The sequence below is a fragment of the Sus scrofa genome, chromosome 17 (genome assembly GCF_054392235.1).
Source record: "Sus scrofa isolate SSC_HxYL_T2T_F1_AM1 chromosome 17, Sscrofa_HxYL_maternal_Yorkshire_Landrace_v2.0, whole genome shotgun sequence".
NCBI lineage: Eukaryota > Metazoa > Chordata > Mammalia > Artiodactyla > Suidae > Sus > Sus scrofa.
Genome location: NC_139399.1, coordinates 34,747,869 through 34,762,446, shown reverse-complemented (window position 1 = coordinate 34,762,446; position 14,578 = coordinate 34,747,869). Strand labels below are relative to the sequence as shown.

Below are 14,578 nucleotides of genomic sequence, written 5' to 3'. Positions count from 1 at the left end.
TAAGGCCCCTGTTCTCACCGCCCTTTCTGGCTCTATAATTGGATATCTATGCGATGAATATCCTCTTAAGGCTGGCATTCAAAAAAGCGGCCATACATTTTATTTTTCCGATTAGAGATGTACGGCATGTATATGCAAAAACTGGAAGATGTAGAAAGGTGCAAAAATGAAAGATAACTATAATCCTGCTTCCCAGAGACATCCACTATTAACATTCGAGACCACTCTATTCCTGGATGTCCTGTGCACGTATGTATGTATTCTGTACATAATGGTACTACCATACAAAGTTTTAGCTCTTTTTTAAAAACTTAGTACAGTATTGTTAGCGTTTCCCTATGTTATTAAAGTCCTTCACAGCCAGGATTTTATTTTATTTTATTTTATTTTATTTTTTAGTCTTTTTGCCTTTTCTAGGGCCGCACCTGCGGCACATGGAGGTTCCCAGGCTAGAGGTCTAATCAGAGCTGTAGCCGCCAGCCTACACGGCCTACACCACAGCTACAGCAACTCGGGATCCGAGCTGCGTCTTCGACCTGCACCACAGCTCACGTCAACATCAGATCCTTAACCCACTGAGCAAGGCCAGGGATCGAACCCGCAACCTCATGGTTTCTAGTCGGATTCGATAACCACTGAGCCACGACGGGAACTCCAACCAGGATTTTAAATAGTGGCATAATATTTTACACTACGGATCTACCATAATTTATTGCATCATTTCCTAACTTGACACTTGGGTTGTTTTCCCTTAAGGGGGCTGAAGTTGTGTAAGGAATTTATCTCCCTGAACTTCTTCCCCAAAGAAGCATTTGGATTTACTCTTTTCTATCATGTCAGTAACTTTTTTTTTTTTTTGGTGTTTTTAAAAATGGAATATACTTAAATTTTATTTATTAAAGTCTAGTTGATTTACGGTGTTGTGTCAATTTCTGCTGTCCAGCAAAGCGATCCAGTCATACACATATAGACATTCTTTTTCTTGCATTATTGCCCATCATGGTCTATGCCAGGAGATTGAATATAGTTCCCTGTGCCGCATAGTAGGACCTCATTGCTTATCCATTCTAAATGCAGTAGTTTCCATTCACTAACCCCAAACTCCCAGTCTACCCCCCTCCCTGCCTTAGCAACCAAAAGTCTGCTCTCCACAGGCATTTGAATTTAATTGTGCCGCAGCCTTCTGACTCAGTGGCTTACCCGCAAATGTGCCCTGAACTTTTTCCAGTTTATTGGTCAGAACAGGCACAAAATGTTCTTTTTCTTAGGGCACCTGACCTGTCCAAAAGCTGCCCAACCCAGTCTTCCCTTGATGGGTACGTCCTGCCCCCAGACCTCTCCATGCCAACGTTGGCGCTTGAGTCTTTGCTTCTTTAACCCCACGGGGCCTGGCCTCGGCTGCCCCTCCAGGACTGCCCTTGACCTCCCTCGCCTGCACACAGAGGGCCTGGGCCTGGCCTTTGCACCTGCTGCACCTCTTCCTGCCAAGGTCAACTCCCAAGTCTTTGAAAGGCATCTCCTTGTCATGTCATTCAGGTCCCCAGCCTCTCGGGATCCATGACCTAAAGAAATTGTGGGTTCTCCTCCCCACCAGGCATGCTCCATGACATCCCCCAGGTCCACTCAACTCCTCACCCAGCTCCCCCAATATCAGCTGGTTCTTGAAGGTGTTTCTTGATTCCCTCTTCCTTCACTCCAACCCAGTTTCTCCTGCTCAGTACCATGGCCCCTTTGCCCAGAATACTGAAGGCACATAGCAGGAGCTCAATAAACATTTCCTGCATGATGAATGAATGAATGAATGAAAGCATGAAGATCCATCTCATTTCCTTGGTGAACTACTCTCTATACTACTTGTCACATTATATGCATGTACTTTAGACCCAGTGAATTTCTTTTTTGTTTCTTTCTTCTTTTCATTTAAAAATTTTTTTTTTTTTTGTCTTTTGTTGTTGCTATTTCTTGGGCCGCTCTCGCGGCATATGGAGGTTCCCAGGCTAGGGGTTGAATCGGAGCTGTAGCCACCGGCCTACGCCAGAGCCACAGCAACGCAGGATCCGAGCCGCGTCTGCAACCTACACCACAGCTCACGGCAACGCCGGATCGTTAACCCACTGAGCAAGGGCAGGGATCGAACCCGCAACCTCATGGTTCCTAGTCGGATTCGTTAACCACTGCGCCACGACGGGAACTCCTCATTTAAAAAATTTTTTAGGGCCACACCTGCGGCATATGGAAGTTCCCAGGCTAGAGGCAGAATCAGAGTTGCAGCTGCTGACCTACGCCACAGCCGCAGCAACACAGGATCTGAGCCACATCTGCGACCTACACCACAACTCACGGGTGCATCAATTCCTTAACCCACTGAGTGAGGCCAGGGATCAGACCCACATCCTCATGGATACTAGTCAGGGTCGTTACTGCTAAGCCACAATGGGAACCCCACAATTTTTTAAATCTTGAAAACATCTGTCAACCTTTGGCCAGTATTTTGCTTCTAGGAATCTTCCCTGATGACATAGACAGGAATGGAGACGACTATTTGGGCAAAGAAAGGTCATCAGCAAACTGTTTAGCACATTAAAAATTGAAAGCAACCCTCGGGAGTTCCCGTCGTGGCTCAGTGGTTAACGAATCTGACTAGGAACCATGAGGTTGAGGGTTCAATCCCTGGCCTGGCTCAGTGGATTAAGGATCTGGCGTTGCTGTGAGCTGTGGTGTAGGTCGCAGACGTGGCTCAGATCCTGCATTGCTGTGGCTCTGGCGTAGGCCGGCGGCTACAGCTCCAATTGAACCCTTAGCCTGGGAACCTCCATATGCCGCAGGAGTGGCCCAAGAAATGGCAAAAAAGAAAAAAAAAAAATTGAAAGCAACCCTAATAAAGAAAAACAGGGAAACTGTGACACATTAATCACATATAAATGGTGAAATATTAGTGCAGCTATTAAAAACCATGTTTATGAAGAATTTCTAACTGTGAAAATGACAAATGTAATGGCATATCTCCGATAAAATGAGAATGAGGTTTTTCTTTATATTTGCAGTGTTGGACACACTTTCTTCAATGAGAATGTGTTTCTTTTTCAGACAAAGTGAAATACTAAAAAGTCTCCAGTTTCTGAGTTTAAAATTAGTACTCAACACTTTTTTTTTTGAGGTTCTTGCCTTCTTTTCTATGCTTAGGGGTACTCTGCAAACAGTAGGTATTTTTTAAGTGTTACAGAAAGAATGTTCAAAGGAAGAAACGGTTTTACAGGTTTAATCCTAGAAAACCAGGAGGTTTCTTTCCTTGGACCTGTCAGCAGCCCTTCCCCCTGCTGTACCCCAAACCACATTAAAGTAGAACAAGGTACCAGGACCCACTCCTACCTCATCGACACCCTCTGCTGAGTTAGGGCGTAAACACCACAACAGAAACACAGCATCATCAACATTTCTTGCTAAACTATAGAAAGCTCAGCAAATAATAACGGTGGAGAGTGAGAAGGCACAGCATGGAACACAGGGAACTGACACGTCTAAATGATTGCTGTCAGTATTATTATTGTTGTTGGACATTCTTTCTTTCCTTTTTTTTTCCTTTTCATGCCTGAGATGATCACCGGTAACTAGAGTCCTAAAATAGACACTTTTGTGAGTCACTTTTTCTCGAAGACCTTTTTCTGCTGCATCTTTCCTGCAGGTCTCTTCTGAAGCCAGGAGAACTTTGCTGTTGTTTTCCCTTCTCTGTTTCTGACATGAAAGGCAGCCCCCCCTTTGCCAGGCGGCCTCCCTGGACACCTGAGCAGCTGGAGCATCACTATCAGGGCACAACCCTCGCCTTTCTTTACTCCCAGGAGGGTGGAAAGTGGGACACAGCACTGGGACACAGAGAAACGACAGATGACAGAGACTTTCTATCTGAAAGGCATGTCCTATTATCCTCAAACATCCTGCCTCCAGCACGTCCCTGAATGGCCACGAGGGACCCTATCATGCTTTTTTGCCCTGGGCTTTCCAAAGCACCCTCTCAGTACCGCTGCCCAGCTGCTCTCCCAGGGTAGTCAAGTCCCTCTGCCATGGACTCACAGACAAGGACTGCCTCTTGTCCTTGGGCACCTCCTCCGTCCCCGGATCAACAAACCCCATAAACCCTCATCTTCCTATTCAGTTTTCAGAAATAGACCCTCTGGTAACAGTCAACAGAGATCCTCCTAGAGCCAACCTCACCAACTGGGAGAAATTGCCTGGTTCACCACCTCATCAGAGATCAATAGAAAAACAGTGCCATGACAGATGAGGGATGCCTGTCTGTGACAGGTCAGGGAGGGGGACCTGGGAGTACTGCAGGTCTGCCAGTTGCCATCTCTTACTAAACCCCTCCCCTACTTCCCCAAGGCTTGCACCTTATCTCCGCAACCGCTAGTCCTATAAGTGGGGTGGGAGGTTCCTCTCACATACAATAGATAGAGCAACTAAATAACCTCACCCCTGGGCTAGGAGGTCAAGGCCATGGGACTGCCTCAGTCCTGCAGGAGGACGGAACTGGTCACTGAGGACACGGAGAATGCCCCACGGCATCCCCAGGCCCTCAAATTTAATCACGTTCCCTTTCTTGCTGCCTTTCCCTCTTTCTGCCACCCTCCTGGACCTTGTCCCCACTCTTCTCATTGTAGTGATCATTCCATTCTAATAAACGTGTTTCTTTCTTTCCTATTACTGTTTGTTGCAGGATATCGCAAACAGTTGCCTTGTGCTATAGTCCCGTGTGTCTTCATCTCCTACTAGACTACAGATTCTGCTAAGGCAGGAACCACAATCGCCTCCTGCTTGGGTAGAGTAGTCAGGCAAAGAATGGCTTCTCAGTAAACGTTTTTCAGCTGAGTCTCTGGATGAAGGGCTAAAAGTGAGTTCTCTCAGCCTCTGTATGGGCATTAAAGGACAAGGCAGAAAAACTCCCAAACTGAACTCCAACCCCTTAGATTTCTAAATCACCGCTGCTAGTCCTCTAGAATTTCACCATTGTTCTCACATGTGAGTCCAAGAATATTCAGGTGGAATTTCAAAGGAAATGGAACCTTCCAGATGGGGTAGGGTTTGGGACCGACATTCAAATAAACTCTCTCTCTCTCTCTCTCACACACACACACACACACACACACACACACAGAGAGACAGACAGAGAGAGGCAGAGACAGAGGCAGAGAGATGAGAATCACATACTTGTAAGAACACAGACATTCTGCTAAAATGCTGAGTGCTTTGCCACCCAATGCTGTTGAAGTCCATTAAGCCCTTCAGACTGAACTCTAAGTTTTCCAAAGCAATCAAAGAAAGAAAGAAGGGTAGACACAAGATTTCAGTAAGTTCTATGAGGCAATTCAAAATCAGGTTTTCAGAGGTTCCTTTCAGAAACCGCATTGGCCACCAGAATATTTATTAACACAGTCCTTCAGCACAGGAAAGCATTCACTGAACAAACGTAAATATATTTGCAAATCCGTGTGTTAAAACTATTTCATTATTTCACCCAAAGTTCTCTCTATAAAAAGAAAAACATACCGAATTTTATATCCTGTCTTGTGTGTACCGCCCAGGCAGCTGGGTTTCCTTAGTTCAAATAAAATTCAAGTTCTTCAAATATTTCAAGGTTTGGGATGCTGTTTTAAACCAGTTGGAAACAGTATCGATGCCAAATGTATGACTAGAAATGAGGTTATTTATGTCAGGATGGTTTTCGATGAAAATACAGAGAAAACGATTGTGAAGAGATATGCAGCTGAAATTATGATTCACCACTGTGATCAAACCCAAGGCGCTATCCTGCTTTTTATGTTTCAATTATGTTTCCATACACATGCCCAGGGGGCAACAATGGCATTTTGGTTACATGTTTACACCCTACCTCAAAATGGAAAGGAATTTGGGGTAGCTAGGATGCCACTTGCTGATAGAAGGCTCACCGAATTTTTATTTTCTCAAATGCAAACTGATTTTCCCAGCTTTAAGTTTTATTTTACAGAAGGAATGGCAAGGTGGATTAGAGACCGAAGTGCTAGGAGTGCTGGTTGGGTCCTGGTTTCTCTCTTCTTTTTATAGCTGCACCTGCAGCATATGGAAGTTCCCAGGCTGTGGGTCGAATTGGAGCTGCACCTGAGGCCTATACCACAGCCACAGCAATGCCAGATCCAAGCCTTATCTCTGACCTACACTACAGCTCATGGCAAAGCTGGATCCTTAACTCACTGAGCGAGGCCAGGGATGGAACCTGAATCCTCATGGAGATTATATCACGTTAAGGACTGCAACAGGAATTCTCTGGTCCTGGTTTCTTGAACAGACTGATCAAAGAAGCACTGAATGGGAGCCTGCTTTCAGATCTACTCCTAACTACTGTGCATCCTCTCTGTGCTGGAGATGATGCCAGGAGTAGGCCCTCTGGGCCACACAGTGACTGAGGTGATAGAGAAATACACCAGATCTTGGAATTAAGTCTCCAGAGGTGCCCCGGGGGCATAGGGGATTCCTGACTTTCAGAGGGAGCCATGCCCTGCAGCAGCCCACCCCGAGGGCAGAGGACAGCCTGGGACACTGGCTAGTAAGGGTTGGGGAGGGACTGCTTTGGGATGTGCTATACCCTCTGCTATTTCTTTCCTAGACACCCTGAGGCAGAAGGTGGAAGAAAACAAGTGGGCTTTTAAAAATAAAACCACCTCAACCCTGATAGGCTTTGAAGAAACCAGGAGTGGGAGACCCCCCAGCTTGGGTGTTGGGTGAAAACTACAACTCAGCGAGGGAAACAGCCTGTCACTTCTCCAACTGGTCATCAGCCATCACTCCTGTGAGAAGCAGCAGATGCTACAAGATGACTGCCTCATACCTGGAATGCACCACACCTGACTGGTCCACAGGACGTCTAGCCTGACTCCTCCATCAGCACCATGTTGTAATGCATCAAAGTCTGCATGGAACTGGATTAAAGCTCATGCCTGAGTCTTCAGCTTGACCTGACGCAAATTAACAAATGCATAAGGAAGGTCTGTTGGAAGGGGAGGGAAAGAACCCAGGTAAAACTAGGACCTGGTAGACTCCTGTTTCCTGGTAACGCCCATCAAAAGTCTACTTACTAAATCCCTGTCCTCAGAGCCTCTTGGTAACCAGTGACTTTTGAACCGTTGCCCTCACCAGGGCAAGCAGATAAGGGCATCTTTATCTGCCTACCATGCCATGTCACAATGCCCTAAACGGCCACAGCTAGAATGGCCACTGGCTCATCCAGCCCAGTATTTCAGTACCTGAATACAAGCTCATGATGGTTAGCTCCACCAAGGACCACGGCCTATTTTGCCGACTGACACAGCTTTCCCAGGGCCCAGGAGAGTACCTGGCACATGGAACAGGTGCTCAGAATGATTTGCTAAGTAGAACCAAATTCTGAAAGAGGTGCCAAGGAATCACCAGTGACAGGTTCAGAATTTTTTCCCTTTGCAGTAAAGCACAAAGAACACATGGTGGGCAGGGAGGGGGGAGGCAGAGGAACCACAGTGTGGGCTTCCTTTGTCCTCCTCAAGCTGCACGGACCTTAATCAAGTCACATGCTTGCCTTGAGCCTTGGTTTCCTCATCTGTAATGAGAGGGGCAGACTCCAGCAGAGCTTCCAACTATGTTATGTTAAGCCCCAAAGCTTTGCAGAGATGCTTCTAAGACAGAGATACACAGGAGCCCTGCCCTCAACTTCATCAGTTTTATTATGAGACTTCCCACAATTTTTGACTAAGTTCCCATCGTGGCTCAGCAGAAACAAATCTGACTAGTATCTATGAAGATGCAGGTTCGATCCCTGGCCTTGCTCAGTGGGTTAAGGATCCAGCATTGCCATGAGCTGTGGTGTAGGTCACAGATGTGGCTTGGATCCCAGATTGCTGTGGCTGTGGTGTAGGCTGGCAGCTACAGCTCTGATTTGACCCCTAGCCTGGGAACCTTCACTGGCCATGGGTGCGGCCCTTAAAAAAAAAAAAAAAAAAAAGACAAGAATTCCACTGCTAATGGTGAAAGGTAGTAAAAACCCCTTGACTTTTTTGCCTGTAAGACACTACCACCTGACGAAGTTGGTAATTCCTTACGCTGGCATCTCATGGTTCCTAGAACACCCCAAAGTCCTTCACTCCCCAGGACCAGTCTGCATGCTGTTCCCTCCACTTGGAATGCCCTTCCCTGGACACCCATGGCTTGGTCTTTGCTGGACTAATTCCTACTTAAAGGTCACTTCCTCAGCAAAGCCTCTTGCCGTTCTCAGAGGAATCCGGGTCCTGATTCCTTGCACTCACAGCATCTGTCCTTTTCTTAAGGGTCCTTTTCATAATTAAAAAGAACTGTATCAGTACCATCCTTGGTCTAACGTCTGTTCCTCTTGCTAGCTTACCACTTCCACAAGGATAAGGACAGAGACTGGGTCTGTTTTGTTCACCACCTTGTCCTCACACAGAGTTAAACCCAATACCTGCCCCTTGAGGTAATGAATGACAAATTTAACAGGCATTGAGATGATGCATAAGATGATGCATAAGATGCTGAGTAAGAGTTCATTACCATGGGGACACCATCGCATGGCTTTGAAGACACTGGACAAGCCAGGGTCAAGGTCCCACTTTGCAGACAGAAACAAAGAAACAACCCCAGCCCTTCCCCTGTCCTCTGGCTCATCCTCTGTCTTATGTGATGTCTCAACATGACACCTCCAATTACCCTGGGGTGCACCTTCAAGACCTGGACTGTCTAACATGGAAGCCCCTAGCCATAGGCGGTTATTAAATGCACAGTGATTAAAATGAACTAGAAACGCAGTTCCTCAGTCACACTAGGCACCTTTCAAGGGCTCCATAGCCATACGTGGCCAATGGCTACCGTGCTGAACAGTATAGATACAGATGCTTTACTACTACAATATTTTTTTTGTCCAGCCCTGTTCTAGCGCCTGCCTAGCCCAACACACACTGTATTTCTGGGTCATCCTGGACCACACAGTCCCCCACCTGGCTTTTGCCTTCCTTCCTAACATCCTACCTAGAACCAGCCGCAGCTGAAGGCTCACTGCTGGTCTTCTCTGAAAGGACACAGTGAGATTTTAAAAGCTTTCATCTGTCAAAGAACCTCTCTGATCCTTTCCTTCTATTCAAAAGATTTCAGTCTGCAGCCATACCACCCTGAACGCACTCAATCTCGTCCAATGGGTTGTCAATGTTCTAGGTTGGGTTTTTTCCCCATTATTTGCATATCCTTTGCTAATGCCGGCCCTCAATGCTGCCCCTTGTGTCGCTGGGCTACTCCTGGAGGATCTGACCTCATTCCCCAAGACCCGCCCTCTAGAGTCTAGGCTAAGCCCCAGGTTGGTTTCTCATCACTTCTGTCCTTCTGATATTCTGGCCCGTTTGTTTCTAAAGAGAACTTGAGGCTGCTGAGTAACAGCTCCAAGATCTGCATTCATCTCTCACTTTTCATATAATGCTTGGGAAGAAATAGCTGGAGAGAAAACCTATGCAAATCTGCTTTCCTGAAATGGACTCTCTTCATTTGGGGCTTATTCCTATTGAGTTCATCATGGATTTGGTTATTTTATGATCATTTCCTCCAAGGCTTCTGTCTAATCTTTAGATTAGAGCTTTAGCGCAGTAATTCTTTCTTTCCTCTTTCATAACATTGCATTAAAAAGGGATTTCTGTCGTCATTGATTCTGCCCTGCCTGATGTTCATGAATTATCCTCGTGCAGCTGCTGGGTTTCATCTGGCTTCCTCGAGAAGCTGACATGGGGACAAAGATTCAAGTTTCCAAGTACCTCCACTGGATCCCAGAACAAAACTCAAGAAGATTTATTGAAATACAAAAATACCTAGCACTCAACATTCGCAATGTCTGGACAACCAGTAAACGATTACCAGGCCCGCAGAAGAGCCAGAAAATAGGAGTTCCCGTTATGGGTCAGGGGAACGAATCCAAATAGGATCCATGAGGATGCAGATTCGAACCCTGGCCTCGCTCAGGGAGATCTGGGTTGGGGATCTGCTGTTGCCATGGCTGTGGTGTAGGCCAGCAGCTGCAGCTCTGATTTGATCCTAGCCTGAGAACTTCCATGTGCCTAGGGTGCAGCCCTAAAAAGCCAAAAACAAAACAAAACAAAACAAAACAAAAGGCAGGGAAATAGGACCTGTGTTGAGGTATTGAGGAGATAAAGAGATAAAACAAGCAGTCCAAATTGACACAGATGTTAGAACCAGCAGACAAGGGCATTAAAACAATTATTATGGCCACATTCCGTAGTTCAAAAGTTATACAGAGACATGGACAATGTTAACAAGATTCAAACTGAGCTTCTCTAGATGAAAACTACAATGTCTAAGATGAATATATACCAGACAGGATTAATGGAAGACTGGATATTTCAGAAGTAAAGATTAGTGACCTTAAAGATACAGTACTAGAAATTCCTAAAATAAAACAGAGAACAAAGAAATTTCAACACTCTCTTCTCAGTAATTAATATACCAAGTAGAAAAAAAGTAAGTCAGGAGATAAAAGACTTAATCCCATAAACCACCTTGGCTAATTCACATTTACAGAATATGCCACCCAACAACAGCAGAAAGCATGTTCTTTGCAAGTGCACACAGACCATTTATAAAAATAAGCCACATTCTAGGCCAGAAAACTAGTTTCAATTAATGTAAAAGGGATTGAGTCATTGCAGACAGATACCTGAAAAACTTTCCAAATATTTGGAAACAAAGTAACACATTTCTTTTCTTTTTTTTTCCCTTTGTCTTTTGTCTTTTAGGGTCACATTCCCAGCATATGGAGGTTCCCAGGCTAGGGGTCAAATAAGAGCTGTAGCTGTCAGCTTACACCACAGCCGCAGCAACACAGGACCTGAGCCACATCTGTGACCCACACCACAGCTCACAGCAATGCCAGATCCTTAACCCACTGAGCAAGGCCAGGGATCGAACCAGCATCCTCATGGATACTAGTTGGGTTCATTAACCACTGTGCCATGATAGGAACTCCACAGAATAATACATTTCTAAATAATCCATGTATTAAAGAAGAATACAAAGAGAAATCAGGAGGCATTTTGAACAGAACGAAAATAAAACACAACAGAAGCCAAGGAAGTAGTTACAGTCATGCTAAAAGAATAGGCAAATTAGATTTTTGATTTGCCTTCTCTGTCATGCTAAAGGGTTTGAACTCTCTTCATTAGTGGACAGTGACTAAGGGTTTTAAAAAGTATAGGGTTATAATCTGGTTTATTAGTGATCATTCTGGCAGAAATATGGAGAAAGAAAGGAGGAAGAAAGACTGACAATATAACTGGTACAAAGAGTAGCTGTCAGACTTTACAGTCCATAAGAGTTATCTGAAGACTTTGCATAAAAATATAAATTGTCTAACCCTATTCCCAAATATTTCTGATTTAGCAGAACTAGAGTTGTGAATAAGTATTTTCAGGAAAATTTACTGCTAACAGTCACACACTGAAATAGAAGGTCATTGTCATTGTCCAGGTAGAACTTTGTTGAAGCTGCTATATGGCAATATGTAGAGCAGAAATAATTATATGTGTATATCTCAAAAGCCTTAGTGTAGATTTATGCTTTAATAAAAGCTACAAACTTAAAAAAAATAAGTACGTGTATTCTGATTTTGAAATGAAAAAAAAAAAAGAAAAAACACATTCTCAAACTTTGTGGAATGCCACCAAGAGGGAGGAAATACATAGCACTGGACATCTATATTAAGAAAGAAAATGCTTCAATGACCTTGGCATTCACCTTTAAAAAATTAGGAAAAGAGCAACCTGTATACCATTTTCCACAGTGACTGCACATTTAACTCTCTCAACAACAGTGCACAAAGGTTCCCTTTTCTCAAAATCCTTACTAATACCTGTTATTACCTGTTTGTTTGTTTACAGCCCAACCATCCTAACAGGTGTGAGGTGATACTTCCTTGTGGTTTTGATTTGGATTTCTCTGATGCTGAGCGATGCTGAGCACCACTTCCCATATAGCTGCTGGCCCTCTGCATGTCTTCTTTGAAGAAATGTCTATTCAGTTCCCTTGGCTGTGTTTTAATCAGGCTTTTTTTGCTTGTTTGTTTGTTTTGTTGCTTTGTTGGTTTTTTCTTTTGAGTTGTGGGAGTTCTCTTTATTTTTTGGATATTAACCTTTTCTCAGATAGACGGTTAGCAAATATTTTCTCCCATTCCACAGACTGCCGTTATATTTTGTTGATCATTTCCTTTGCTGTGCAGAAGCGTTTTAGTTTGTAGTAGTCCCCCCAAAGAATTACCATAAGATCCAGCAATCCCACTTCTAAGTATATATTCGAAGGAATATAAAATGGATGTAAATCAGAATCTTGAAGAGATAGCTGTACTCCCATATTTACTGCAAGAGTATTCACAATAGCTAGGACGAGGAAGAAACCTAAAAGTCCACTGAAAGATGAATGGATAAACAAAATGTGGCCTATACATACAATGACATATTATTCAGCCTTAACAAAGAAGGAAATCCCACCATTTGGAGAAACTGAGTGAATATGGAGGACACGAAGTGGAATTAGCTAACTCTAGAAGGACAAGTAATATGTGAAACCGCTTCCACAAAACAGAGAAGCAGAGAGTAGAATAATGGTTGCCAGCTGCTGGGAGGAGAAGAAAACAGGGGGTATTCATCAAAGGATACAAAGCTTCAGTTATGCAAGATGAGTAAGTCTTGGAAATCTACTGTAGAGCAGAGTATAGAGTTAATGATACTGTACTAAATACTGAAAATTTTTCTAAAAGGATAGATCTTATGTTAAGTGTCTTGACATGCAATTAATAATAAGCAAAGAGGGCAAGAGGAAACTTTTGGAGGTGAACGGATATGGTGATGGCATAAATGAAGTCATGGCTTCACAGACGCATACTGTCTCCAAGTCCGTCAAGTTGTGTATCTGGATCAAATGTCGGTCATTCCTCAATAAAGTTGTTAAAAAGAAGAGTAAATTCAAAGTAAGTAGAAGACAGAAAATGATAAAGATCAGAGTGAGAATTAATGAAAGAGAAAAGAAACACACAAGAGTGCAATAGAGAAAATTTCGATGAAACCCAAAACTAGTTCTAGAGATTATCAATAAAATTGATAGATCAGGAATGAGAAGTGTCATCAATACAGAATATATACATATACATATATATGTGTATGTGTGTGTATATATATGATACTAACTATTTTGAAAAATTTTACACCAAAAAATTTGACAACTTAGGTGAAATTAACAAATCCTTTGAAACAGATAATTTGAATAATTCTCTACTAAATAAACTGAATTTGTAGTTTAAAAACCTTAACATAAATAAAACTCTAAACCCTGAGGGCTTCACTGTTAAGTTCTACCAAACACTTAGGAAGGAAATAATAGCAACCCTACACAAACTCTTCCAGCTCCCATACAACTTAATTTATGTGAATTGTATGCATCTATTACCTACCAAAACCAGACAAGACATTACAAGAAAGAGAACTATAGACCAATATCCCTCATGAACATAGATGCCAAAGTGTAGCAAAATTTTAGCTAATTAAACCCAACAATATAATGATAAGAGCTCATGACCAAGTGAAAGGTAGCCTAGGAGTCAAAGCTGGTTTGACATTCAAGAAGCAATTGATGTGGAATACTCCTCAGTCATTAAAAAGAATGACACAATGCCATTTGCAGCAACATAGATGGTCCTAGAGATATCATATCAGGTGAAGTAAGTCCAAGAAAAGCAAATATCTTATGATATCACTTATATGTGAAACCTAAAAAAAATTATACAAAGGAAACATATTTACAAAACAGTAGTAGCCCAATAGACAGAGAAAACAAACCTATAGTTGCCAAAAGGGAAAGGGTGGGGAGAGAGAAAATTGGGAGCTTGGAATTAATAGATACAAACTATTGCATATAAAATAGACAACAAAGGGAACTATGTTCAACGTCTTATAATAACTTATAATAGAAAGGAATCTGAAAAAGAATATGTATTTTTTACATATAATATATATGTTTTACATATGTTGTATATGTTTTATATATATAAACTGAGTCACTTTGCTGAAACCAGAAACTAAGACAACACTGTAAATCAACTATACTTCAATTAAAAAAAAAAAATCAATTGATGTAATTTACCATATTAACTAAGTCAAATGAGAAATTCATAATCATCTCAAGAGATCATAAAAACCACTTGATAAAATCCAATATCATTCTTGATTTAAAAAAAACCCGAAGTTCACATTGTGGCACAGGGGAAATGAATCTGACTAGGATCCATGAGGACACAGGTTTGATCTCTGGCCTCACTCAGTGCATTAAGGATCCAGTGTTGCCAGACATGGCTCAGATTTGGTATTGCTGTGGCTGTGGCACAGGCCGGCAGCTACAGCTCTGATTAGACCCCTAGCCTGGGAACCTCCATATGCCACAGGTGCGGCCCTAAAGAGCAAAAAAATAAATTAATTAAAAAAAATAAAACCCTCAGCAAACTAGGTATAATAGGGGAACT

General features: G+C 43.0%; 1 protein-coding gene across 7 annotated transcripts in view; it reads right to left on the bottom strand.

Annotated features, from left to right (window-relative positions):
* Positions 1-14,578, bottom strand: part of SLC24A3 (solute carrier family 24 member 3) — an 808,408-nt gene that overhangs the window by 321,663 nt on the left and 472,167 nt on the right. The window lies entirely within an intron of this gene.